This window comes from Hylobates moloch, unplaced genomic scaffold (genome assembly GCF_009828535.3).
Source record: "Hylobates moloch isolate HMO894 unplaced genomic scaffold, HMol_V3 SCAFFOLD_19, whole genome shotgun sequence".
Taxonomy (NCBI): Eukaryota; Metazoa; Chordata; class Mammalia; order Primates; family Hylobatidae; genus Hylobates; species Hylobates moloch.
The window spans coordinates 21,811,068-21,839,018 of NW_026652294.1; the positions used below are offsets into that span (position 1 = coordinate 21,811,068).

A 27,951-nucleotide genomic window follows, 5' to 3' on the forward strand; every position below is an offset into this window, starting at 1 on the left:
CGCGCCGGGCCAAAGTCTTTGCTCTTAACCACTACATCATGCCTCCCTACTTTCCATTCATTCATTCATTCATTCATTCAAATACTTGCTAAGCAAGTATAACGTGTCAGGTACTGTCTGAGCCCTAGGGATACTAGTGATGAAGATGGACAAGGTCCCTGCTCTTACGCATAACAAAAATAAAAGTACTTCAATATGAAGTACTTTTTTGTTGGCAGATGGAACACAGTAATGTGATAATAACCACAGGGGCAGCATTATGTTATCACTTACATATGAAAATACTAAAAATGTAAGATTACCACATCGCACCCATTAGAATGACTGTTATCAAATAAGTTTTGGTAAAGATGTGGAGAAACTGGAACCCTTGTACACTGTTGGTAGGAATATAAAATTACATTTAGTTGGGCGTGGTGGCTCATGCTTATAAACCCAGCACTTTGGGAGGCCGAGGCAGGCGGATCATGAGGTCAGGAGATCGAGACCATCCTGGCCAACATGGTGAAACCCCATTTCTACTAAAATACAAAAAATTAGCTGGTTGTGGTGGTGCGCACCTGTAGTCCCAGCTTCTCAGGAGGCTGAGGCAGGGGAATCACTTGAACTTGGGAGGCTGAGGTTGTAGTGTGCTGAGATCACACCACTGCACTCCAGCCTGGGTGACTGAGCAAAAAAAAAAAAAATTACATTTAGCCAGAAAGTACATTTAGTCAGATATTGTGGCTTGCACTTGTAATCTCAGCTATTCAGGAAGCTCAGGCGGGAGGATCACTCGAGCCCAGGAGTTTCAGGCTATGGTGAGCTAAGACTGCACCACTGCCAGCCTGGGCAACAGAGTGAGACCCTGTCTCTCTAACAAAAAAAAAAACCACTTTCAATTTTTGACAGTGAAAAATGACTAACCAAGATTTTAGGCTGGGCACGGTGGTTCACATCTGTAATCCCAGCACTTTGGGAGGCCAAGGTGGGTGGATCACTTGAGGTCAGGAGTTCAAGATCATCCTAGCCAACATGGTGAAACCCCACTCTACTAGAAATACAAACAATTAGCCAGGTGTGGTGGCAGGCACCTGTAATCCCAGCTACTCGGGAGGCTGAGGCAGGAGAATTGCTTGAACCCGGGCAGTGGAGGTTGTGGTGAGTTGAGACTGCGCCACTGCACTCCAGCCTCAGAGTCAGAGCAAGACTCTACCTCAAAAAAAAAGTAAACCCATCAAAGATAACAGGTATTTGAAATAATATATTCTGAAAGGCAGATAAACATATGTCCTCTTTAATATATTAATTCTAGCTTGAGCATAAGTAGAAACAGTTCTAATCAGAGAAAAGAGGATAAATAGATCTTTCCAAATTAAACTATCAAGATTACACATATATGCAATTCCAAATGCCTCTTTTTTTTTTTTTTTTTTTTTTTTTTGAGACAGAGTCTCACCCTGTTGCCCAGGCTGGAGTGCAGTGGTCTGATCTCAGCTCCACCTCCTGGGTTCAGGCGATTCTCCTGCCTCAGCCTCCCGAGTAGCTGGGACTACAGGTGCCCGCCACCATGCCCAGCTAATAGTTTATATTTTTAGTAGAGATAAGGTTTTACCATGTTGGGCAGGCTGGTCTCAAACTCCTGATCTGAGATGATCCACCGGCCTCGGCCTCCCAAAACGCTGAGATTACAGGCATAAGCCACCGTACCCGGCCTCTTTTTTCCTCATTCTTATATTCCTGTTAAATTTCTCTCAGTTCCTCTGATGTGTCAGCAGAGACAAACTGACTACTGTACAGGTAAAGGCAGTTCATTAAGCTTTCTTACTGGACTCAGATTGCTGCTGTAGGAACTGTCTCCTCTTAAGTTTCTGAGCTATTATCAGACAGAAGCAACTCTTAATCTCGTTGGCTTCCTTTTCAGGGGAATGTGCCAAGAAAAAGTGGGGGAGAAAAGACCTAGGTCCACAGTATCTAAAGTATTGTACTTTTTATCCATTATGGACTCTAAACACATATTATTCAGCTTCGTACTAGGAATCCACCATCAATCTTCTTGGTTTTATTAAACTTGCTTGGCACAGATATTATATTAGATACATAAGAGAGAAAATATATCAATTAGGCGCAACTACTACCCCAATGACACTATGACATAAATAGAGGAAAAAAAGTCTTGGAGGGAAAAATAAGTTTAAAAAAGAGATAATAGAAGGGCATTAAAGGAAGAGGTGAGTCTGAAAACAAATTTGAGATTGGATGATTCATTTGTGTTCACCAAAGAGAGTTGTTTTCTTTTATTTTTACTTTTTTTTTTTTTCTTTGAGGTAGAGACTTGCTCTGTTGTCCAGGCTGGCAGGCAGTGACGCAATCTTGGCTCACTGCAACCTCCATCTCCCGGGCTCAAGTGATCCTCCTGCCTCAGCCTCCCATGTAGCTGGGATTACAGGCGTGTGCCACCATGCCCGGCTGATTTTTTTTATTTTTAGTACAGAAGGGGTTTCAGCATGTTGGCCAGGCTGTTCTCGAACTCCTGACCTAAAGTGATCCGCCCGCCTCGGTCTCCCAAAGTGCTGGGATTACAGGCGTGAGCCACCGCGCCCAGCCTATTTTTACTTTTTATTTTTAGAGGTCTTGCTCTGTCACTCAGGCTGGAGTGCAGTGGCACAATCTTTGCTCACTGCAGCCTTGACCTCCTGGGTTCGAGCGATCCTCCTGCTTCAGCCTCCCAAGTAGCTAGAACTAAAGGCATTCAAACCACCACATTCAACTTTTTTTTTTTAATTAAATTTTTTAGAGAGACAGGGTCTTACTGTGCTGCCCAGGCTGGTCTCGAATTCCTAGCCTCAAGTAATCCTCCCACCTCAGCCTCCCAAACTGCTGAGATGACAGGAATAAGCCACTGCGCCCTGCCCAAAGAGAGCTGTTTTCTAAAGGAGTTTAGCCTCATGCTAACTTTAAAAATGAGCAAGGACAGTTTAGAGCATGGGACAGGAAAGCTGAGCCACTGCTCCCTGCCCAAAGAGAGCTGTTTTCCAAAGGAGTTTAGACTCATGCTAACTTTAAAAATGAGCAAGGACAGTTTGGAGCATGGGACAGGAAAGCTCTTCCATGAATTCAGGGCAGCTTGACCAAGGTTAGAGAAATGACAATTATCAGTACAGAATGATAACCAGTAATTTTTAAAGCTCTGTTTGAACAAAAACAGACTAATTCTGCTTGACGACCTATAAAAGTCTACATTAGTCATAATCAGATTTCATGAAGACAGCACACAGCTATAGACTAACTACAAGACCAAGAAGCAATTTGGTTCTAGCAACTAAATTAAGTCAGTCCACTCATTGCTCAGACTCTAACTGGAAAGGAAGAAAAAAAAACAAAAACAAAAACCTGCCATTTCTATAGCTATACCAGAATGACATTTGGAAACGTTTTTGCTTCTTTTCATCTGAGAAGTTATGTACAGAGTCTGTTATTAAGCCTATGTTATTTTTCCACAGATAGCAGAGTATAAAGGCAAAAAACAAAGAAATGGTAGTTGAAACAGATTCTAAGAACAGCTTATCCAGCATTTGCTTTTATAAGTCAAATGTAAATTTCATATATAATCAACTGACATTTGTGTAATTCCTCACAATGAGCAAGTACTTTATTTAGGCAGTGTAAATACATATAGTAGATACTCAGTAACTATTTGAATGAATGAATGATCTCCTGCATACTCAAGAGACCACTTCCAGGAGAAACCAAAAAAAATTAACTCTCTAAAATGACTGCAGTTAGGAAATGGCAAGAGAATGAAGGATGAACTATCTTCTTGCAATGCGGCTGCAAGAAGGTACGTTATTCAGCCATTCATTCATTCAACAGAAACGTGAGGACCTATTACAAGTCAGGCACTCTTACAGTACGCACATGTGTGGCGGTGTAGATTAGCTGTTAAGAACTGGCTACCTCAATCAAATTTGGCACGCAAACGTTTTTTGTTTAGTCCACAGAGTATTGACCTGGAGAGTACTTTTTAATCAACTTTGAAGTATAATTTGCATCCAATAAAATGCACACATTTTAAGCGTACAGTTTCAGTGAGTTTGGGTAAGTGTATACTCTCATAAACCATCAATCTCAATCAAGAAAAAAAAACATTTCCATAAGCCAGGCACAGTGACTCACACCTGTAATCCTAGCACTTTGGAAGCCCAAGGCAGGAGGATCACTTGAGGCTAGCAGTTTGATACTGCACCTGGACAACACGGTAAGGCTCTGTCTCTACAAAACAATGTTCAAAACTTAGCTGGGTATAGTGGTGCATGGCTGCCCAGCTACTCAGGAGCCTGAGGTAGGAGGATCACTTGAGCACAGGAGGTCGAGGCTGCAGTGAGCCATGATCATGCCACTGCACTCCACCCTGCGTGACAGAGCAAGACCCTGGCCCAAACACAACAACAACAAAGATATTCTCATCACCCTTCATATCCTTTGCAGTCAATATTCCACCCTTACTGCATCTAATCACCATTGATCTAATTTCTATGACTACAGGTTAGTTTTGCCTCGTGTAGAACTTCTTATAAATGAAATCATATAGTAAGTTCTCTTTTGTTTTCTTTCACTCAACATGTTTTTGAGATTCATTCACATTGCTGCGTGTATCCATAATTCATTCCTTTCTTTTTTCTAAGTAGTAATCCATTGTTTATTTATCCAACTTGTTTATCCATTCACCTGTTGATGGCACTTGGGTTGTTTCCAATTTTTCCAGCTATTATGAATAAAGCTGCTGTGAACATTCACGTGGTTTTTTGGTGACCGTATGTTTTCATTTCTCTTGGGTAACAAACACCTAGGAGTAGTATCGCTAAATTGAATAAGTACATATTTAACTTTGTAAGAAACTGACAAACTTTCCAAAGTGGCTGTACAATGGCACACTCCTACCAGCAACAGGCCTGAACTCCTACTGCTCTACATTCTCACCAATTCTTGGAACTGTCCATCTTTTTAAACTTTAGCCATTCTAATGGGAATAAAATGCTGTCTCACTGTGTTTTTAATTTGTATTTCTGTCCAGGCATGGTGGCTCGTGCCTGTAATCCCAACACTTTGGGAGACTAAGGCAGGAAGATTGCTTGGGCCTAGGAATTCAAGACCACCCTGGGAAACACAGAGAGACCCTGTCTGTAGAAAAAAAAAATTTTCCAGCCTGGCCAACATGGTGAAACCCCATCTCTACCAAAAGATACCAAAAAAATAGCCAGGCGTAGTGGCACACACCAATGGTCCCAGCTACTTGGGAGGCTGAAGTGGGAGAACTGCTTGAACACAGGAGGCAAAGGTTGCAGTGAGCCGGGATCGTGTGCACTCCAGCCTGAGTGATGGAGACCCTGTTTCAAAAAATAAAAAAATAAAAATAATATTTTATGTTAGCCAGGCATGGCGGCACCCACCTGTAGTCCCAGCTACTTGGGAGGCTAAGGTGAGAGGATCACTTGAGCCACGGAGGTCAAGGCTGCAGTAAACCATGATCACACCAAAGCACTCCAGCCTGGGTGACAAAGTGAGACCCTGTCTCCCAAAAAAAAAAAAAAAAAATTATATTTCCCTTGCAATTATGTTGAGTATCTTTTTATATGTTTTGGACATTCATAAATATTTTTTCTTTTTCTTTTTTTCTTTTGAGATGGAGTTTCGCTCTCGTTACCAGACTGGAGTGCAATGGCGCGATCTCGGCTCACCGCAACCTCTGCATCCTGGGTTCAAGCGATTCTCCTGCCTCAGCCACCCAAGTAGCTAGGATTACTGGCATATGCCACCACGACCGACTGATTCTGTATTTTTAGTAGAGACGAGGTTTCTCCATGTTGGTCAGGCTGGTCTCAACTCTCGACCTCAGGTGATCCGCCTGCCTCAGCCAATAAATATTTTCTTCTAAGAAATGTCCATTCAAGTCTTCTACTTATTTTTTAATTGGGCCATTTGTCATATTATTAAATTTTTAAAGTTTTTTTAACATATTCTGGATATATATATAGCATGTATAAATATTTCTTCCCAAGTCTGTGGCTTACCTTTTTAGTTTCTTACAGTGTCTTCTGAAGAACAAAAGTTTTTAATTTTAATAAAGTCCAATTTATCAATTTTTACTTTTATGGTGAGTGCTCCTTACATGTGCTAAAAAAAAAAATCTGCCTATGTCAAGGTCTCAAAGATTTAGTCCCACGATTTCTCCTATAAGTTTTATGCTTTTAGTTTGTATGTTTAGGTCTACAAACCATTTCGAATTAATTTTTATGTATGAGACTGGGATTGAGGTTCATTTCTTTACATACAAATATCCAGTTGTTCCAGCAATAGCTGTTAAAAAGACTATCATTTCCCCTTCTGCATTATGTTTGAGTTATTGCCGAAAATCAATTGACTATATATGTATGTATCTATTTCTGGACTCTTTATTGTGTTCCAATGACTTGTAAATATTGCACTGTCTTGATTACTCTTGCTTTATAATAAGTTTTGAAATCAAGTAATTTTGTTTGTTCTTCCTCTTGTAAATTGTTTTGGCTATTCTAGGTCCCTTGTATTTCCATGTGAATTTTAGACTCAGAAAGTCAATTTCTCCCCAAAAAGTCCTGCTGAGATTTTGGGGAAGACACAATCTTTAGATTATTTGGGGAAGACTGGACAGCTTAACAATATTGGGTCTTTCAAATCATGCAGATGGTATATCTCCACTTATTTAGGTCTTCTTTAACTTCTCTTGGCAATGTTTTATAATTTTCAGTGTAAAAGGTCCTATATTTTCTTTTCTTTTTTTTTTTCTTTTTTGAGACAGGGTTCTGTCACCCAGGCTGGAGTACAATGGCATAATCTCAACTCACTGCAACCTCTGCCTCCTCAGTTCAAGTGATTCTCTTGCCTCAGCCTCCCAAGTAGCTGGAACTACAGATGCCCACCACCATGCCCAGCTAATTGTCGTATTTTTAGTAGAGATGGGGTTTCACCACATGGGCCAGGCTGGTCTTGAACTCCTAACCTCAAGTGATCCGCCCGCCTTGGCCTCCCAAAGTGCTGGGATTACAGGCGTGAGCCACTGCACCCGGCCAATATTTTCATTTAATTATTTCATTAAGTTTATTATTTCGTTATTTTTATTAGATTTATCCCTAAGTATATACATTTTTAAAATTTAAATTGTTCATCAACATTTTAAAATAAAGAAAATTCACAATTTAAAAATTCCAGACTTCTGGCTTCTTTTTGAAAAGAAATCAGAAGATCAGCAATTCTAAGTCTACACTCCTTCTTGCCAACAATATACTAGAACTAACAAGTGGATACCTTAGAGTACGTACTCTTCAATTTGCCACAGTTCCTGCCACTCTTTATTAAAACCCATGATATATCCAATACCATTCATTTAAGGCACCTGCTTGGAGCCTACAGAGAGCAAAAGGCTTGAGGGAAGAGGAAAGAGCATGGTATGATTAGATACGCATTTTAAAACTCTGGCTTCAGTGTGGAGAACTGACTGAAGGGAGTTAGAGGGAATGATGGATGGAAGAAAACCAATTAAGCATTTATTTAATTGGTTTAACTGGAAATAGGGTGGCTTAGACTAGCTAGAGTAGTTTTAGTGGCAGAGATGAGAAGGTGACAAATGAGGTAATATTTATGGAGTGATTATCAACAGAAATGGATGATGGAATGGATGTGAGGAGGAAAGGGGAGATGCCAAAGATTCCCCTTCAGGTTTCTGACTTACGTTAACAAGGTAGACACAAGTGCCATTTACGGAAATGGGGAACGTTGGAGCCAGAGCAACTTTAGCAGTAGGAAACGAGGATTAAGAGTTCAGTTTGGAATGTAAATTTGAGATGTCTGTGAGACATCCCAATGGAGATAGAAAGTGACTAGCATTCAAAAAAGATGGAGAGGCTGAGCACAGTGGCTCACGTCTGTAATCCCAGCACTTTTGGAAGGCTGAGGCGGGTGGATCACTTAAACCCAGCAGTTCGAGCCCAACCTGGGCAACATGGTGAAACAAAAAATATTCTAAAAAAAATACAAAAATTAGCTGGGCATGGTGGTGCACACCTGTAATCCCAGCTACTTGGGAGACTGAGGTGGGAGGATTGCTTGAGCTCCAGGGGTGTAGGGTGCAGCGACCTGAGATGGCATCACTGCACTCCAGCCTGGATAACAGAGTAAGCCTCTATCCCAGAAAAGAAAAGACGAAAGAAAGAGGGAGAGGAGAGAAGGAGGGAGGGAGGGAGGGCAGGGAGGGAGACAGACAAAATGATGAAGATACACATTTGAGAATCATTGTCATGTAAGTGTTATTTAAAGCTATGGGACTGGATGAGGTCTCCTACAGAGAGAAAAAATAAAAGGATTTAAGGCTGTCTTGAGAAAATCTCACACACGGAGGCCAAATTGAAAAGGAGCTAGCAAAAGAGACAAAAAATGGCAGGAGTGGTAGAAAGAATGGCCTAGCCGGGTGCGGTGGCTCACGCCTGTAATCCCAGCACTTTGGGAGGCCGAGGCAGGTGGATCACGAGGTCAGGAGATGGAGACCATCCTGGCTAACAGGGTGAAACCCCGTTTCTACTAAAAAATACAAAAAAATTAGCCGGGCGTGGCGGTGGGCACCTGTAGTCCCAGCTACTCAGGCGGCTGAGGCAGGAGAATCACCTGAACCCGGGAGGCAGATCTTGCAGCGAGCCGAGATCTCGCCACTGCACTCCAGCCTGGGCGACAGAGCAAGACTCCGTCTCAAAAAAAAAAAAGAAAGAAAGAAAGAATGGCCTAGCCATTAGGAGAATAATGTCCTACAAAAAATCAACTATGTCAAATGCCACTTGAGAGGTAAAATAAGAATTCAATTCATTCGTGCATTCATTCATTTATTCAAAAAGTACTTATTAACACCTACTACATGCCAAGTACTGTTGGTATTGAGGATACAGAAATTAACAAAGTCCCTGCCCTTGTACAGACTATCATCTAGTGGGAAGAGACGGACAACGAACAGATGAATGACAAGTGGTAATAAGTCCTCTGGAGAAAAGTGAAGCAGGATAAGGAGAGTAAGGAATGCCAGGGATTGAGGAGTAAGGTTTTTTTTTGTTTTTGTTTTTTGAGACAGAGTCTTGCTCTGTTGCCCAGGCTGCAGTGCAGTGGCACGATGTTGGCTCAATGCAAGCTCCACCTCCTGGGTTCACGCCATTTTCCTGCCTCAGCCTCCCGAGTAGCTGGGACTACAGGCGCCCACCACCACACCCGGGTAATTTTTTTTTTTTTTTTTTTTTAAGTAGGGACGGGGTTTCACCATGTTAGCCAGGATGGTCTGGATCTCCTGACCTCGTGACCCACCCGCCTCGGCCTCCCAAAGTGCTGGGATTACAGGCGTGAGCCACCATACCTGGCCACTTTTTTACATATGGTAACCTCTCTGATAAAGAGACATCTGAGCAAACATCTGAAAAAAGTGAGGAAGTAAACCATGTGAAAGGAGAGAGTATTTCAGGTAGAGGGAACAACAAGCACAAAGACCTGGCAGATGCAGGAAAAGCAGGGAAACCAATGGGGTTGCCACAGAGTAAGCAAAGGGAGGAGTGGTAGATCTTGAAACAGACTTTAGCTACTATTAATAACTGGAGAAGAGATAATAAGAAATCAAGGGCAGAAGCAGAGAATGCACTTCAAAAGAAGGTATTGTAGACCAGGCATGGTGGCTCACATCTTTAATTCCAGCACTTTGGGAGGCCGAGGCAGTCGGATCACTTGAGGTCAGGAATTCAAGACCAGCCTGGCCAACACGGCGAAACCAGTCTTTACTAAAGATACAAAAATTAGCCAGGTGTGGTGGCTCACGCCTGTAATCCCAGCTATTCAGGTGGCTGGGGTGGGAGAATCTCTTGAACTCAGGAGGCAGAGGTTGCAGTGAGCCAAGACTGCGCCACTGCACTCCAGCCTGGGTGACACAGCAAGACTCCTTCTCAAAAAAAAATAAAAATAATAATAAAAATATATATATATATGAATAATCCAGGCAAGAAATAATAATGATGGTGTGATGGTCAGTTTTATGTGTCAGCTTGACTAAGCTACAGTCCCCAATTATTCAACCAAACATTAATCTGAAGTGTTGCTGTGAAAGTATTTTGTAGATGTAACTAACATTCAGAATCACTTGGCTTTAAGTAAAAGAGGCTGTCCTAGATAATCTGGATGGGCCTGATTCAATCCACTGAAAGACTTTAAGGGCTGGGTGTGGTGGCTCACAGGAAGTGAAAAGTAGAGAAAGTCTTTGTTGTTGTACAGAATACATATACTTTTATAAGCAGAATGTTGGTAAAAATATGAATGAAAAATATGAATGTTAAAGGTACTCTTGACAAGTACTCAGAAGGAAACGAGGAACACGTTATTGGAAACAGAAAGATGATCCTTGTTTTATAGTAGCAGAAAGGTTAGCTAAATTGTGTCCAACAGTTGTATGGAAAGCAGAACTTTTAAGCAAGGAATTTGGAAATTTAGATTCCCAAGCAACATACTGAAGGTACAGCCTGGTTTCTTCTTGTTATTTACAGTAAAACATAAGAGGAAAAATTAACAGGAGAAATGTTAAACAAAAAGAAATTGACCGGGCGCGGTGGCTCACGCCTGTAACCCCTGCACTTTGGGAGGCCGAGATGGGCAGATCACAAGGTCAGGAGATCCAGACCATCCTGGCTAACACGGTAAACCCCGTCTCTACTAATAATACAAAAAAATTAGCTGGGCGTCGTGGCGGGCGCCTGTAGTCCCAGCTACTCGGGAGGCTGAGGCAGAAGAATGGCGTGAACCTGGGAGGCAGAGCTTGCAGTGAGCCGAGATCGCGCCACTGCACTCCAGCTTGGGCAACAGAGCGAGACTCCGTCTCAAAAAAAAAAAAAAAAAAAAGAAAAGAAATCAGTACTTGATGATTTGGGAAATTCTCAGCTTACCTGGATCACAGAAGATTTATTTATTTTTGGAGACAGAGTCTCACTGTCGCCCAGGCTGGAGTGCAGTGGCGTGATCTTGGCTCAATGCAGCCTCCATCTCCCAGGTTCAAGCAATTCTCCCACCTAAGCCTCCTGAGTAGCCGGGACTACAGGCGCACACCACCACGCCCAGCTAATTTTTTTTTTTTTTTTTTTTTTTGAGACAGAGTTTTGCTCTTGTTGCCTGTGCTGGAGTGCAATGGTGCAATCTCAGCTCACCACAACCTCTACCTCCTGGGTTCAAGTGATTATCCTATTCAGCCTCCCGAGTAGCTGGGATTACAGGCATGCATCACCACGCCTGGCTAATTTTGTATTTTTGGTAGAGATGGGGTTTCTCTATGTTGGTTGGGCTGGTCTCGAACTCCCAACCCCAGATGATACACCCGTCTCAGCCTCCCAAAGTGCTGGGATTACAGGCATGAGCCACAGCACCCAAGCTATTTTTTTTTTTTTTTTTTTTTTTGTATTTTTAGTAGAGACAGGGTTTCACCATATTGGCCAGGCTGGTTTTGAACTTCTGACCTCAGGTGATCCACTTGGCTTGGCTTCCCAAAGTGCTGGGATTACAGGCATGAGCCACTGCACCCAGCCAACAAAATATGTTAAAATTAGGAAATTCACTGTTAAGAAAAGCATGCTGTGGAGAGAAAGTCAAGCATGTTGCAGGACAACCTCTTGGTCATGCTGAAGGGATTAGGCGTGTGACTCATGAATTCCTTCAACCAACCATAAACAGAAGGTAGGAATGGAGACGGGATGATCCAGAAAAGCTCTATAGAGAACCCCCTTGTCTAATGACAGGGACCCCCAAGTTATACATAGGAGACCCACAAGGTTTCTAATAATGTTATATCAGCAGAAACACTGTCAACTTGGACTGAAAGGACAAATAAAGCACAAAATAAAGGAAGGCTGTTGGCTGGATGTGGTAGCTCACGTCTGTAATCCCAGCACTTTGGGAGGCCAAGGCAGGAGGATAGCTTGAGCCCAGGAGTTCAAGACCAGCCCAGGCAACAAAATGAGACCGTCCCTACAAAAAATGAGCCAAGTGTGGTGGTGCATGCCTGTAGCCCCAGCTACTCAGGAAGCTAAGGCAGGAGAACTGCTTGAGCCCCAGGAGATGGAGGCTGCATTGAGCCATGATTGTGCCACTGCACTCCAGCCTGGGTGACAGAGTGAGACTGTCTTTAAAAAAAAAAAAAAAAAAAAGAAGGCTGAAAGATGTTGGACTACCAAAATTCTACATACAGCAATCAGGCTAATAAAACTACTCTTTCAGCCATAAAAAGAAAGAAAATTCTTACACATGCTACAACATGGATGACTCTTAAGGACATTATACTAAGTGACATAAGCTAGTCACAAAAGACAAATATTGTATGGTTCCACTTGTATGAAGCACTTAAGAGTAATCAAAATCATAGAGACAGAAAAGGGAATGGTGGTTCACAGGGGCTGGGGAGAGGAGAATGAGGAGTCATTGTTTAATGAGTATACAGCTTCAGTTTTGCAAGATAAAAAGAGTTCTGGAGATGAATGGCGGTGATGGTTTCACAATATGAATGTACTTAATACCACTGGACAGTACACATAAAAATGGCTACGATGGTAAATCTTAACACAATTTTTAAACACTGTGGGCAAAAACTCTACTCAGTTGCAAATATATGCTTCTCTTCAAGAAAAAGAAAGGAAAACTATGGAAGCAGAAGCCAGAGCCACAGACTCAGAGGGCAGAGTCTCGAGTAAAAGAAAATTACTCACAGGCTTTGAAACATATTAAAAATTTTCCCTGCTGGATTTTGAAATTACTTGGTACCAGTAACCCATTTATTCCTTGCATTTTCTCCCTTCTGAAACAGGAATTATCTATAACTGTTATACTATACATGTCTGACCAGTGTATTTTGGGAACAGATAACAGATGATTTAGATAATGAGACTTTAAACTTCAGAGCTGGTGACAGACGAGATCTTGGGCTTGAGCTGATGTTGCAATGGGTTGAGACTTCTGGGGATGTTGGAATGAGATGGACGTATTTTGCCTGTGGAACAGACGAACAGAGAAGAGACTATGGTAGGCTGAAAAATGGCCCAAAAGATATCCATATCCTAATACCTGGAATCTGTGAATGTTACCTTTTATAGCAAAAAGGGCTAGGAGTCTTTGCAGGTATGATTAAATTAAGAATTTTGGGGCCGGGCACGGTGGCTCAAGTCTGTAATCCCAGCACTTTGGGAGGCCGAGGCAGGTGGATCACGAGGTCAGGAGTTCAAGACCAGCCTGGCCAAGATGGTGAAACCCCGTCTCTACTAAAAAATACAAAACTTAGCCAGGCATGATGGTGGCCTCCTGTAATCCCAGCTACTCGGGAGGCTGAGGCAGGAGAATCGCTTAAACCTGGGAGGCAGAGGTTGCAGTGAGCCAAGATGGTGCCACTGCACTCCAGCCTGGGTGGCAGAGCGAGACTCCATCTCAAAAAAAAAAAAAAAAAGAATTTTGGAATGGAGGGTTATCCTGATTATGCAGGTGGGCCCTAAGTCCAATCATATGTCCTTACAAGAGAAGAGGGAGGCAGAGAAAGACACGACAAAAACAGTGCAGGAGAAAGAGATGTGCAGAGAGATTTAAAGATGCTGACCTTGAAGACTGAAGTGACGCTGCCACAAGCCAAGGAAAGCCAGTAGCCACCAGAAGGTGGAAGAGGTAAAGAACAGACTCTCCCCTAAAGCCTCTGGAAGGAATACAGCCCTTCTGACATCCTGAATTTGGCCCAGTAAGACTGATTCAAATGTATGACCTCCAGAACTATAAGAGAATGAATATGTGTTGTTGTAAGGCACCAAGTACATAGTAATTTCTTACAGCAGTCACAGGAAACTAAACTAATAGAGATGGCTTGGAAGTGGGTGATTATAGTGGAGATGATTAAGAAGTGATCAGATTATGGATATATCTTGAAGACAGAGCTAACAGTATTTGCTGATGAACTGGATTCTATAAAGTCGGAAAGAGAAGATGACTCCAAGGTTCTTTCCTGAGTAACTAGAAGAGTTATCATTTTACTAAACTAAGGAAAACTCAACATGTTCAGCAACATGTAAGCTACCGGTGATCACAATGAAAACTGTTTTGGTAGAATTGGGGGCTGGATACCAGATTAGAGAGAGTTAGAAAGTCCAGAGTACTATGTTCTTATAATTTACTTTGAATACCATTCTGTTCTCTTTGTTATTCCTCTATTCATTGCCCTCCCCTTTACCCAGCTCCAATCTTTAATAGACCAAAGTTATGTAACACGGTGATTGATTCTCAAAGCAGGCCAAAATGTTCAGGATACTGTCCTTTAAGCCAAGGGAGGACAGAATCAGGAAAGGGGTGTTCATTCATTTAACAAGCATTTATTGAGCATCTACTATACATCATGCCTGGCACTATTCTGGATGCTGAGAATAGGGCAGTGAAAAGACAGATATGCTCCCTGGCATCACAAAGCTTATAAGAAAAACATTTTAAAATTACATATTTAATTGTAATTGTGGTTAGTGCTACGAAGGAAAATTTTTGAGTGCTATGAAAATTAACATGTATTGAATGCCTATTGTGGGTTAAATGCTTTACATTCAGGTAACTGAATTTACCTCTCACAACTATCTTATAAGTACATGGAGCTTCAAAAAGATTCACCAAGCATGGTGGTTCACGTCTGTAATCTCGGCACTTTTGAGAGGATGAGGCAAGAGGATCACTTGAACCACACTGGGCAACACAGAGAGACCCCATCTCTACAAAAAAAACTTAAAATTATTAGCCAGGTGTGGTGGCACATGCCTCCGGTCCCAGCTACTCAGGAGGCTGAAGCAGGAAGATCGCTTGAGCCCAGGACATAAAGGCCATAGTGAGCCGTGCTCAAGCCACTGAACTCCAGCCTGAGCAATGGAGCAAGATCCTGTGTCAAAATAAAATTATTTCAATTTAAAAATTTAAAAAGATTGTCCAGGCACAGTGGCTAACACCTGTAATGCCAGCACTTTGGGAGGCTGAGGTGGGTAGATCACTTGAGGTCAGGAATTCCAGATAAGCCTGGCCAACACAGTGAAACTCCGTCTCTACTAAAAATTTTAAAAAATTAGCCAGGTGTGGTGGGGCACACCTGTAATCCCAGCTACTCAGGTGGCTGAGGCAGAAGAATCGCCTGAACTCAGGAGGCAGAGGTTGCAGGGAGCCGAGATCACGCCACTGCACTCCAGCCTGGGCAACAGAGCGGGACTCCATCTCAAAAAAAAAAAAAAAAAAAAAATTAAAAAAGATTAATTCCCTTGTCTAAGATCACTGAGCTAGTGAGCAATAGAGCCAGTATTAAAAACAGGTGCATTCAACCCCATCACTACTATCTCTAAACAGTAGGGAAACCAAATAAGTACCCAGAAGAGGCAGGATGGATCATGAAGGTAAAGTTTTGAGAATCCCTGCTCTAGAAAGCGTTTTCTAAGCTTTCTAAGCTCACTTCATGAAAGTGAATTTTGGAAGGCATTCAAAAAATCCCTTGACACTCTCCAAATAGAATAAAAGGTTACACTATAATTAACTCAGTGTTATTTGGGCACCCAACAGGCTATTAGACATGTTGAAAATAAAATGTCATGATTAGCTTGTCCAAATTGTATAAGTCATGCCCGGTTTCCATATATATTGATCCTGCCAGATACACTTTAAGAATCAGCTTTCAGGTAAAGGTCAAAACATTAATTTTTTAAAAAGGGTCATTCATGCTACAGAGTGTCTGATCTAGGAAAATGATTAATCCACTGACTCAGGGTATATAAAGACTCATGACAGGTATCACACAAATGAACGATAACATCCTATGAACTTCTACTGGGTAAAAGAAATCTTTAAATTTATCTCAAATGACTAGCATATGATACATTATGTTCCTGGTTCCCTGTTCCCATTCCAGGACCCCTAACCCCCCAAAAAAACACCTGAACAGAAAGGAAGTATCAACAAGATAATGTAAAATAGTTCAATGAATCTATAAAATAGAATAAAAGGCTCAGTGGCTCATGCCTGTAATCCCAACATTTTAAGAGGCCAAGATGGGAGGATCACTTGAGCCCAGGAGATCAAGATCAGCCTGGGCAACACAGTGAGACCCCCATCCCTAAAAAAAAATTAAAATAGGAGGTGTGTGGTAGCTCACACATGTAATCCCAACACTTTGGGAAACCAAGGCAGGAAGATTGCTTGAGGCCAGAAGTTCACAACCAGCCCAGGCAACATAGCAAGACCCTATCTCTAAATAAATGAATAAATAAATAAGGCCTGGCAGGGTGGCTCACACCTGTAATCCATAACTTTGGGAGGCTGAGGAGGGCAGATCACTTGAGGTCAGGAGTTTGAGACCAGCCTGGCCAATATGGTGAAACCCTATCTCTACTAAAAACACAAAAATTAGTCAGGCACGGTGGCAGGCGCTTGTAATTCCCAGCTACTCAGGAGTCTGAGGCACAAGAATTGCTTGAACCTCGGAGGCAGAGATTGCAGTGAGCCAAGATTGTGCCACTACACTCCAGCCTGGGCGATAGAGCAAGAAGACTCTGACTCATAAATAAAAGTAAATAAATAACACAGAATAAGTAAATAAAATAGAATAAAAATGCACAACCTCTTTCCCTTCAGTGCCACAACCTTAGAGCATGAACCTAGAGTACAAATTTAAAGAGTGAAAGGCTCTTGCATAGAAGCTTTAGTTCAAGTGATTTCTTCTCATAAAAAGTGATGATCACATAAACAATGGACAAAAAAGAAAATAACCCTTACTTTTTTTTTTTTTTTTAAGTGTCTCACTCTGTCCCCCAGGGTGGAATGCAGTGGCATGATCTCAACTCACTGCAACCTCCGCCTTCCCAGTTGAAGCAATTCTCTTGCCTCAGCCTCCCAAGTAGCTGGGATTACAGACTCCCACCACCACACCGGTTGATTTTTTTGTATTTTTAGTAGAGATGGGGTTTCGCCATCTTGGCAGACTGGTCTCGAACTGCTGACCTCAGGTGATCCACCCACCTTGGCCTCCCAAAGTGCTGGGATTACAGGCATGAGCCACCATGCACGTCCTAAGCTTCACTCTTTTTTTTGAGATGAGGTCTGGCTCTGTCACCCAGGCTGGAGTGCAGTGGTGCAACTACAGCTCACTGCAACCTTCACCTCCCAAGCTCAAGCAATTCTCTCCCACCTCAAGTTTCCAGAGTAGCTGGGACTATCAGTGCACAGCGCCACGCCCGGTTATTTTTTGTATTTTTTGTAGAGACGGGGTTTTGCCATGTTACCCAGGCTGGTCTCGAACCTCTGAGCTCAAGCAATCCTCCCAAAGTGCTGGAATTACAGGCGTGAGACACTGCGCCCGGCCAACTCTTACTTTCAATTTCTAAATTTCTCTTGCTTTACATTTTAAAGGAAAGACAATATATATACATATATATGGCAAACTCAAAAAGACTACTTTAAATATATCCATCATATAACTAAATACAAAATACAAAGCCAGGGCCAGGCATAGTGGCTCATGCCTGTAATCCCAACACTTTGAGAGGTCAAGGCGGGAGAACTGCTTGAGGCCAGGTGTTCAAGGTTACAGTGAGCTATGATCGTGCCACTGTGATCCAGCCTGTGTATTAGAATGAGACCCTGTCTCAAACACACACACACATTAAAGCCAAAGTTTCAACCATGATAACACCACTCTAACACCAAAATTCAACACAGTGCATTCTAAAGTATTAGGAAAGGACAATTTTCCAAGTTCCTGTAAATTTTGTGGTAGAGAAAATATGTACAAATTAACCACAATCAAGAGACCCTGGCATCACTTACCCCATTTACAATTTAAAAGATACTGAAACACTGATAAAAAAAAAAATTCTAAAAATATGGATATTATAGTATGCTCTTATTTGGTAATTTTTTTCTTTCTGAGACAGAGTCTCACTCTGTTGCCCAGGCTGGAGTTGCAGTGGCACAAGCACAGCTCACTGCAGCCTCGATCTCCCGGGCTCATGCACTACAAGTACATGTCACCATGCTCAGCTACTTTTTTTATTTCTTGTAGAGACAGGGTCTTGTCATGTTGCCCAGGCTGGTCTGAACTCCTGGGCTCAAGTGATCCTCCCACCTTGTCCTCCCAAATTGCTGGGATTACAGGTGTAAGCCATAATGCCTGGCCCTTATTTGGCAAGTATTAATTGAGCAACTTTTTTTTTTTTTAAGACAGAGTCTTGCTCCGTCGCCCAGGCTGGAGTGCAGTGGTGCAATTTCCACTCACTGCAAGCTCTGCCTCCCGGGTTCATGCCATTCTCCTGCCTCAGCCTCCCGAGTAGCTGAGACTACAGGCGCCCACCACCACGCCCAGCTAATTTTTTTTTGTATTTTTAGTAGAGACGGGGTTTCACTGCGTTAGCCAGGACGGTCTCGATCTCTTGACCTTGTGACCGCCCGCCTCGGCCTCCCAAAATGCGGGATTACAGGCATGAGCCAACCACGCCTGGCCTAATTGAGCAACTTAAAGATGTGAAGTTACTATTATAGTTTTCCATCTCAGGAATGGCAACCAGATACATATATGGAATACCGCAAAGAATATTTTCTGAGCTATAACATCTTGATTACTACTACAAAGAATTCTCACTATAACTGACATTTTCACCAACTATGCAAAAGACACTGAACACGAAAAGACATTTACTAGCGGCAAAGTTAGGAACTTCATATACATCATGGTAGGAAGCCAGAATTATTTAATTCAAAAACAGATCTAGATTCAAATCCTGACCAGGCACAGTGGCTCATGCCTGTAATCTCAACAGTTTAGGTGGTCAAGGCGTGAGGGCAAGAGTTCAAGATCAGCCTGGGGAACACTGTGAGACCCTGCCTGCCCAAAAAAATTTAGCCAGGCGTGATGGCACATGCCTATAGTCCTAGTTATGCAGGAGAACTGCTTCAGCAGTTTGAGGTTACAGGAGTTTGAGGTCACAGTGAGCTATGATCCCACCACTATACTCATGTCTGGAAGACAAAGCAAGACTCTGTCTAAAAAAAACAAAAAAGCAAAACAACAACAAAAATCCTGTTATATTCCTAAATTAGCTCCTCTAGAAGCTTCTCTTTGCTCATCTGCAAAATGTTGCGACTACCGCTTATTTCAGAGTTCGTATGAGGATTAATAAGGTAGCACAATGTCTACCATAAAGTAGATGCCCCTATTACTTCCCTCTTTACATTTCTTCATAATCCTTATAACGACCTCATGTTGTAAGGATTATTAACTCTAGTTTACAGATGAAGAAGCTGAATCACAAGAAGGTTAAGGAGTAAGCCTATAGTTACATACCTGGTAACTGTCAGTACCCAGGTCTGTTGTGCCCTAAAACTTGACATGGACATGTTACCTCACTGGTTATTTTACTCTGTCATATTATGAAGTTCAGAAACTGTTTGAATTATGCCCATTATGCTTTAAATTTTAATACAAGAACAATGATTTTCAAAAACCAGAATCACCCATAATTTCCACTCATAATTTTAGAGGACAAAGACCTGTAAATAGCCTACCTATCTAGAAATTCAGTAACAAACAGAGGACACACTCCAGATCTCAAAATGAACTAGCCAAATTACTCATTACAAGCTCTCATTTACACGGAGAATGATTTCTAAATGCATATCAATAAGAATGAGTGGGGAGCAAATGAACCAGACATAACACAGAAGTAAAAACGTGGAAGTAAAAAAAAAAGACATTTTCACAATACTCTTTCTTCAAAGGATTCTACATATCTTCTATTACTGCTATATGAGCCGGCCTTAAATACTGTGTGAGGAACTGGCCTGGGCTCAGCCCCTGGACTGTTGCGGAACTCAAATCATTTAATTTCACAGTGCCTCCTCCCACTAAACAATGAGAGAACTGGACTTGAGTCATGAACCACAGAACTGAAGGCAACTTGAGCAATTAGTTCCACCCAATGCACCCTGACAGGTCACCCAATTTCTGCTTTAACACCTGCAGTGACATAGAGTTTAATTATCTTCTCTCCTCATACATGTGATATGGATTTAGTATTTTTAAGAATCTTGGCCAGGCACGGTGGCTCACACCTGTAATCCCAACACTTCGGGAGGCCAAGGCAGGAGGATTGCTGTGGCCAGGAATTTGAGACTAGTCTAGGCAACACAGCAAGACTCTCTTCTCTTCTCTACAAAAAAATTTTTTTAAATTAGCCAAGCAGAGGCTGGGCGCAGTGGCTCACATGTGTAATCCCAGCACTTTGGGAGGCCACGGCAGGCGGATCACTTGAAGTCAGGAGTTTGAGATTAGCCTGTCCAATATGGTGAAACCCCGTCTCTACTAAAAATACAAAAAAATTAGCTGGGCATGGTGGCGCATGCCTGTAGTCCCAGCTACCTGGGAGGCTGAGGCAGGAGAATGGCTTGAACCCAGGAGGCAGAGGTTGCAGTGAGCCAAGATCGCACCACTGCACTCCAGCCTGGTCAACAGAGCAAGACTCCGTCTCAAAAAATAATTAAAAAAAAAAAAATTACCCAAGCAGGCCAGGCACAGTGGCTCACGCCTGTAATCCCAAAACTTTGGGAGGCCGAGGCGAGTGGATCGTCTGAGGTCAGGAGTTCGAGACCAGCCTGGCCAACATAGTGAAACTCCGTCTCTACTAAAAAAAAAAATACAAAAAATTAGCTGGGCATGGTGGCAGGTGCCTTAAACCCAGTTACTTGGGAGGCTGAGGCAGGAGAATTGCTTGAACCCAGGAGGCAGAGCTTGCAGTGAGCCGAGATCACACCACTGCACTCCAGCCTAGGTGACAGAGCAAGACTCCATCTCAAAAAAAAAAAAAAAAAATTAGCCAAGCGTGGTGGTACATGCTGTTGTCCTAGCTACTCAGGAGGCAGAGGCAGGAGGATCACTTAAGGAGTTTGAGGTTGCAGTGAGCTATGATCCCACCATATGCTTCACAAGAGCTTAGAGGTGGAACTAGGGCCCACACTAAAAATACATAGAATGAGAACCTGTGTGGCTGAGTTTGAGGGACAAGGTTAATCTGGAGGGCATTTAAAAGGTACAGGACTGGCCAAGCACGGTGGCTCATGCTTATAATCCCACCGCTTTGGGAGGCCAAGGCAGGTGGATCACCTGAGGTCAGGAGTTTGAGACCAGCCTGGCCAACATATAGTGAAACCCTGCCTCTACTAAAAAATACAAAAATTAGTTGGGCGTGGTGGCACATACCTGTAATCCCAGCTACTTGGGAAGCTGAGGCAGAAGAATCGCTTGAACCTGGGAGGCACCAGTTGCAGTGAGCCATGATCACACCACTGCGCTCTACCCTAGGCAAGAGAACGAGACTCTGTCTCTCAAAAAATAAAAATAAAAAAAATAAAAGGTACAGGCCTGGTGTGGTAGCTGGATGACAGAGTGAGACTCTGTCTCTTTAAAAACAAAACAAAAGAAACAAACAAAAAAACACCTGGGCAATTTTTAAGTCAACAGAATTGTTTTCCTGTTGTACAAAATCAGAGATTTCACACTTCAACCTGGAGAAAGCTGAATCCATTTCTATTTCCTTTCCTTTCTTTTTGAGGTAACAAATCTACTTCCTAAAATAGTAAAATGGAAGTCATCTTCATTAGGAAGATCACTACTGCCTCTAAAGAGTTTATCTAAACTGATGGAGTTTCATAAAATCCATCCTTTGAATTCCTAAACTTCTATACTCCAGATTTAGAAGTTTCTTATAATTAACTTTCTTAATTTATTTATTTACTTGAGACAGTGTCTCATCTGTTAACCAGGCTGGAGCACAGTGGTGTGATCACAGCTCATTTGCAGCCTCAAACTCCTGGGCTCACGCAATCCTCCTGTCTCAGCCTCTCACATGGCTGGGATTACAGGCATGAGCCACAGCACCAAGCCTGTACCTTTGAAATTCCCTCCAGATTAACCTTGTCCCTCAAACTCAGCCACACAGGTTCTCATTCTAGGTATTTTTACTATGGGCCCTAGCTCTTGTGAAGCATATGCTCTTTTAAGTACTGCTTCTAGCTAAACCCATTCTGCAGACAGAGAGCCCAGTAAATTCAAAGATACAAGACGGTAAGAGACACCCTTAATGGCAACTTGTGCACCTCCTTGGGTCTTATTTTAACTGTGGAATTCACTAAATAAAGCCACTGGTTCACTCTACTTTGTAAAATAAAAATTATCTAGATGTAGGTACTTGACATAGAAAAATTGATGGTGAAGCAGCAATGGTTAACATTTAAATGCCTCTTTCTGCATACTCATATCAGTCTATATTCATTCATCTCTGACTCCAAACTAATTCACCCACAGTTCTATGCTACTGCCCAAAACCAATGATAATAACCAGGATAATGACATGCATGTAAAGCTGTTCCAAGGACTTCATATATTTTTATTTAATCCTCACAGCAGCAATATGAAGCAGGTCCCATTTTTATCCCCATTTTACAGCTAGTGAGTCACGGAGAAGATAAAGTAGCAAGAGTATCATAGTCACACAGCCCAAGTTCATACAACGGCCAGCAAGTAGAGCCAGGATTCCCATCTATGCAGTATGACTCTAGTATTTATGTTAACTACCTATGCTGTGTAACTGCTCATCTATCACTAAGTTACTGTTTTCATCAATATAAAAAAAGTGACTCCAACTTCATCATACACATAGATTTAAAATATTTTTCCTTATGTCAACGCTGGCCTAAATTACTTAAAATATTTCATGTGAACCTAATTCAGTGTATACCTCCACATATTAGCCTCCATGTGAAAGGCACATAGTAAACACACAATAAATATTTATAAATATCTGATAAAGGAATTAAATCTTTCTCATTCCTTCATTCCTCCAAAGGTAATCTTTCCTACGCTGAGTCCTTCCCTCTCCCCTACTTCAGCACTTAACTACCTTCTTTCAATATTTTCTACTTTACCCACTGTGGTGGCCAGCCTCCAAGATGGCCCCCAATGACCCTCACCTCCTGCCATTTACATTCTTGTGTAGTCCCTTCCCACAACGTGTGGCCAACAGAATACTGGAGAAATGATGGTATGTGACTTCTGAAGCTAGGTCATAAAAGGCAATGCAGCAGCTTGGTCTTTTGTATTACATGCTCTGATGCAAGCTGGCTGCCATGCCATGAAGGCATTCATGCAGACAGGCCTACATGAAGAGGAATTGAGATCTCCCACCAACAGCCTGCACCAACCTGCCAGCAATGTGAGTAGCCACCTTGGAAAAGGATTCACCAGCCTCAGTCAAGCCTTCAGATGACTACTACCTCAGCTGACATATTACTGCAATTTTTTTTTTTTTTTTTTTTTGAGACAGTCTTGCTCTGTCACCCAGGCTGGAGTGCAGTGGCACAATCTCAGCTCACCGCAACCTCCACCTCCCTGGTTCAAGCAATTCTTACTGTAGCTGGGATTACAGGCATGGGCTGCCACTCCCACATAATTTTTTTTTTAGATAGAGTCTCACTCTGTCACCCAGGCTGGAGTGCAGTAGCAGGATCTTGGCTCACTGCAACCTCTGCCTCCCAGGTTCAAGCGATTCTCATGCCTCAGCCTCTTGAGTAGCTGGGACTACAGGCGTGCATCACCAAACCTACCTAATTTTTGTATTTTTAGTAGCGATGGGGTCTCACCATGTTGGCCAGGCTGGTCTCGATCTCCTGACCTCAAGGGATCCACCCACCTCAGCCTCCCAAAATACTGAGAATACATGTGTGAGCCACTGCACCCAGCCATTATTGCAATTTTTTGAGAGACCTGAGTTTGAATCACTCAGCCAAGCTGATTCCAAATTCCTGACTCACAGAAACTGTGAAAAATAAGAAATGTTGTCTTAAACACTAACTTTCGAGGTAATCTGTTACAGAGGAAGATGGTTAACACACCTGCTCTCCAAAACTCTAATTTCCTTGAGAGCGGAGACTATTTCCTTGATTCTCAAAATTCTATTAAAGCCTTAGATATAAACAGCGCCCACAGCTGCTGAACTGTGTCAGTGGGTCATTCTCTTTGTTCAATGTTCCCTTTCTTCCAAAATGTATTCATTTACAAAAAACTACTCCCCAAGCCTATACCACTTCATCCATAACCCATCAATGTTTTCTCTTTTCTCTCTCAAAAACCTGAAATATAACCTCCTGACCAAAGCTTTTTCTCAGTAAATAAAAATATTCCTTATGTATGTCAATTACAACTATCAATCCTAACATTTATGTGAATATATATACACACACAAGAACACGGAGTAAATATATATTTGTTCATGTTCATCTCATATGCAAGAAATATTTACTGAGCACCTGCTATGTCCCAAGAACTGCCTTTGAAGCTGGGAAGAAAAACAAATATCCTCACCCCTGGGGAGCTTACAGTAGTATATGAGCTTGCCACAGTGTTTTCTCGAAATATAATACAACAATCTTTGTTAACACGACTTAAAAATTCTAATTTTCTGTTTGTAAATTAAGTGGCTGTAAATCTACAAATCCTTTTTTAAATACACTTAAATAAGTATTTAAGCTGCACTCTCAAAGAAAGTTTAGACCTGTTTAACAAAGTTAGTAAAGTGCTTCATATAGAATCTGTATCTATCAATGTACTCCATTTTTACTGAATGTTCCCACAGGCCATACTTTTTAGGAAATATTACCAAATTTGTAAGTATAAAATATATAAAGATAACCTTTATTTATTATATAGCCTTAGATATAAAGCTTATAAATAAAGATAAGCTTATATAAAGATAAGCTTTATTTATTATATCGCCTTAGTGACTAAATCAAACATGAAACATTTCACAGAAAGTAACTTGTAATAGATGTAGTAAAATGATAATAATAATAATATGGGTAGAACTTTCTAACCTCTTTCATATTTACCTCTACAAAAGCATGTTAAAAGGAAGAGTATACCATACTTTTAAGTCAGAGATTCAAGTCCTGGTTCTGTTAACTTCTGTATCCCCAAATGAGTTATTTAACTAGTTGCGGCTTATTTCCCTATCTTTAAGCAACACAATCAAAGTCCAGCTTTTATGTAGTGGGCATCAAGGAATGCTAGTTCCCTTCTCCTTCCCTGGGGCGTATAACTGGTCTATCAGAAGATTTATCAGGATTTTTTTTTTTTTTTTTTTTTGAGACAAGGTCTCACTGCACATTCAGGATGGAGGGCAGTGTGAACATAGCTTACTGCCATCTCAAACTCCTGGACTCAAGGGATCCTCCTGCCTTGGCCTCCCAAAGTGCTAGGATTACAGGCGTAAGCCACTGTGCCCAGCCTATCAGGAAACCTTTCCAAGCTGTTATTTCTCTTTGGAATTTCCTGTCCTTCATCTGAGTTAACATTCAGCTCAAATGCCGTTTTCTTTGAAGCCTTCCCATACATCCAGAGGAAAAGCTCCCTTGACTCTCCCAGTGAAGTCTGGATTTAGAGTTTATTTCAGTGCGTTACAATCATCTGTCATTTTTTGCCTCTCCCACTAGATTGTGAGCTCCTCATGAGCAGGGACCATATCTCACTTATCTTGATAGTCCCAGCCCTTAGAAAAACACCTGGCACATTACAAACACGGAACAAAAAGTCTGCTGATTGAATAAATGAAGTCATCCCTTAAGTAGTACTTGTAATTACTACCGGGTGACCCAAACTTTATGGTTTTGCCCTTTACAGGCTGAGATTCTATTTCATAATCTTTTTAATCACTCCCTAATAGCATCTGGCAGAGTACTAAGGACATGGAAAGTCTCCAACAAATACTTCGGGGTGATGGGATACATATTACTCTTCCACCTCTCTTGATTTGACTCTAAATAACTTATTCAAGTGGATGTGACTTGGAAGCCTTCTTAAAAAGGGGCTCTTCTTAACAGTTATTGGCCAAAAACTGAAACAAACACTAGAGATAGACTACAGATATTTTTTTCTTTGCAGGTGTTTTTAAAGAACGCAGTAATGGATTGCTTCTTTCTAAATCATTTCAATAAGAAACAGTAACATAAAGCCCTTCGGTTCGCTATGAAAAATGCAAACGACATTAGGCAAAACTTAGTTTAATAACTTCCAGCCAAAGGTTCCCCACCCTGCAGTCACAGGGCTGCGGGCCAGCTGGCTGTACCACCTCACCCCCGGGAGATGACTGCTTTTCAACAGTAAAACTGCGTAAGTGACATTTGGAGTTTTGGGGGTCTTCTGAAGTAAAACATGTAACTTTAACTTCTTATTGACAATAAGTCTTATGTTACAGGCTTCAGCTTCATGTAGAAAGGACCCTGAAAAGATCTCAAAAACTTGCAACTCGTGGATATTCCAGACGTCTTATGAGTTTAAAACTATGTAAAAACATATGAAGCATGGGGTAATTCCATTATTATATTTAAGTGATGTATTCCACATTCCTGTATATACACACACTTCATGCCAAATAGAGGCTGGCAAGCAGTTAACTATTCAACTGCCCTTTCGTTACGCTGCATAACAGGGAGACAACAGAGAGAAATCTTGACAAAGCCAACCTGGGCTAGTGCTTAAAGGCACACGGGCAAACCAGTCATTCTCAACATCCCAAAAGCAAACATTTTCTTGGGCCCTTACTATGGGCCAAGCATTGTGTCAAACGTTTCACGTGAATTATTTCATTCGACACTTACAACAAACAGCCGTATGCGATTGGTGCTATTATCCTCATTTTTCAGACGAGGAAACCAAGGCACAAGATTACACAGCTAGCAAGTGGCAGGTTTGGGAGTCGACTCAAAAGGTCCAGCCCTAGGCACTATGGAGTATCAAAGGTACCCGAAGCTGGGAGGGTGGACTGCAATCAGCGTCCTGACAGACGTTTTCTTACAAGGTAAAGTTCTCGGCCATCAAGTTTCAGATCTGCAGAGCCCTGTACACCTGGCAGCATTCAGGTTGCTATACTGGCACCAAAAAGTCCAGTTGAGCCTCCTTGCCTGGGAATCCCGAGGACTGCACTTGGATCCTGAAGGTCTGCACAAGACCCCAGAGAAAGCGGCCGACACCCCGTCCCTGCAATCAAAACACATCCCCGGAGAAGCAAGGGCGAGGACCTCCGTGCCTCCCCGCCCCGTGCAGCACGGCCCTGCCAGGCGGTGCACAGGTGCACGACCGCGCCCGCCCCGGCCCCGGCCCGGGTCCCAGCCCCGGCACAGTGACCGCCGCTCTGCGACTCCGGCCCCGAGGGCAGGAGCAGAAAGCCGGCGAGAAGAGGGCCGGGGACGCGAGGGCCGCCTCGCCCGACCCCCCAAGGACGCGCGCAGCGGGGTCGGGGGGGAAAAAGGATGCTCCGGGCGGGGCGGGGCCGCGGTGGGGGAGGGGTCCCCAACCCCGACTCTCACTCACCGCCTCGCGCGGCTTCTGGCCGGGTTCCGCGGCTCGCCCCACTCCGGCTCTAGCCGCCCCCGTCTCCTCTCGAGGCTCACTGTCCAGCCCGGGCGCACGGAGCTGAGAAGTCGCCGCCAGCGGAGGGCGCGTGGCCAGCGGCAACCGAGAGAGTGGGAAGGATGGGACCGTCGCTCTCGCCGCCGCGGCCACCACAGACACTGCCGCCGCCGGCTCCTCTCAGCCGCGGAAGCTGCGGGCCCGCCCACCACGCCCGCCTCTCGTCCTGACTACTGCCCGCTAGAGAAGTGACGGCGGCGCTAGCCAATCAGAGGCCTGCTCGGGGTCGTGATCGGCTGACTAAGGGGCGGGAGGAGAAGGAAGCGGCACGAAGAAGGCGAAGACGGCGGCGTGACTTCCTGTGACTGACGGCACGGCGCAGCCAATGGGCAACGGGGAGATGACCTCATCTCTGAGGAAAGTCTGGAACTGGCTGAGCC

The 27,951-nt window shown here is 42.9% G+C and overlaps 1 protein-coding gene across 1 annotated transcript in view; it reads right to left on the bottom strand.

Moving 5' to 3' along the window:
* Positions 1-27,689, bottom strand: part of MRTFA (myocardin related transcription factor A) — a 226,406-nt gene extending 198,717 nt beyond the window's left edge. Inside the window, exon 1 of the mRNA XM_032139800.2 lies at positions 27,473-27,689. The gene's annotated coding sequence lies outside the window, so the exon portion shown is untranslated. The remainder of the gene's footprint in view (positions 1-27,472) is intronic.
* Positions 27,690-27,951: the final 262 nt, after the last annotated feature.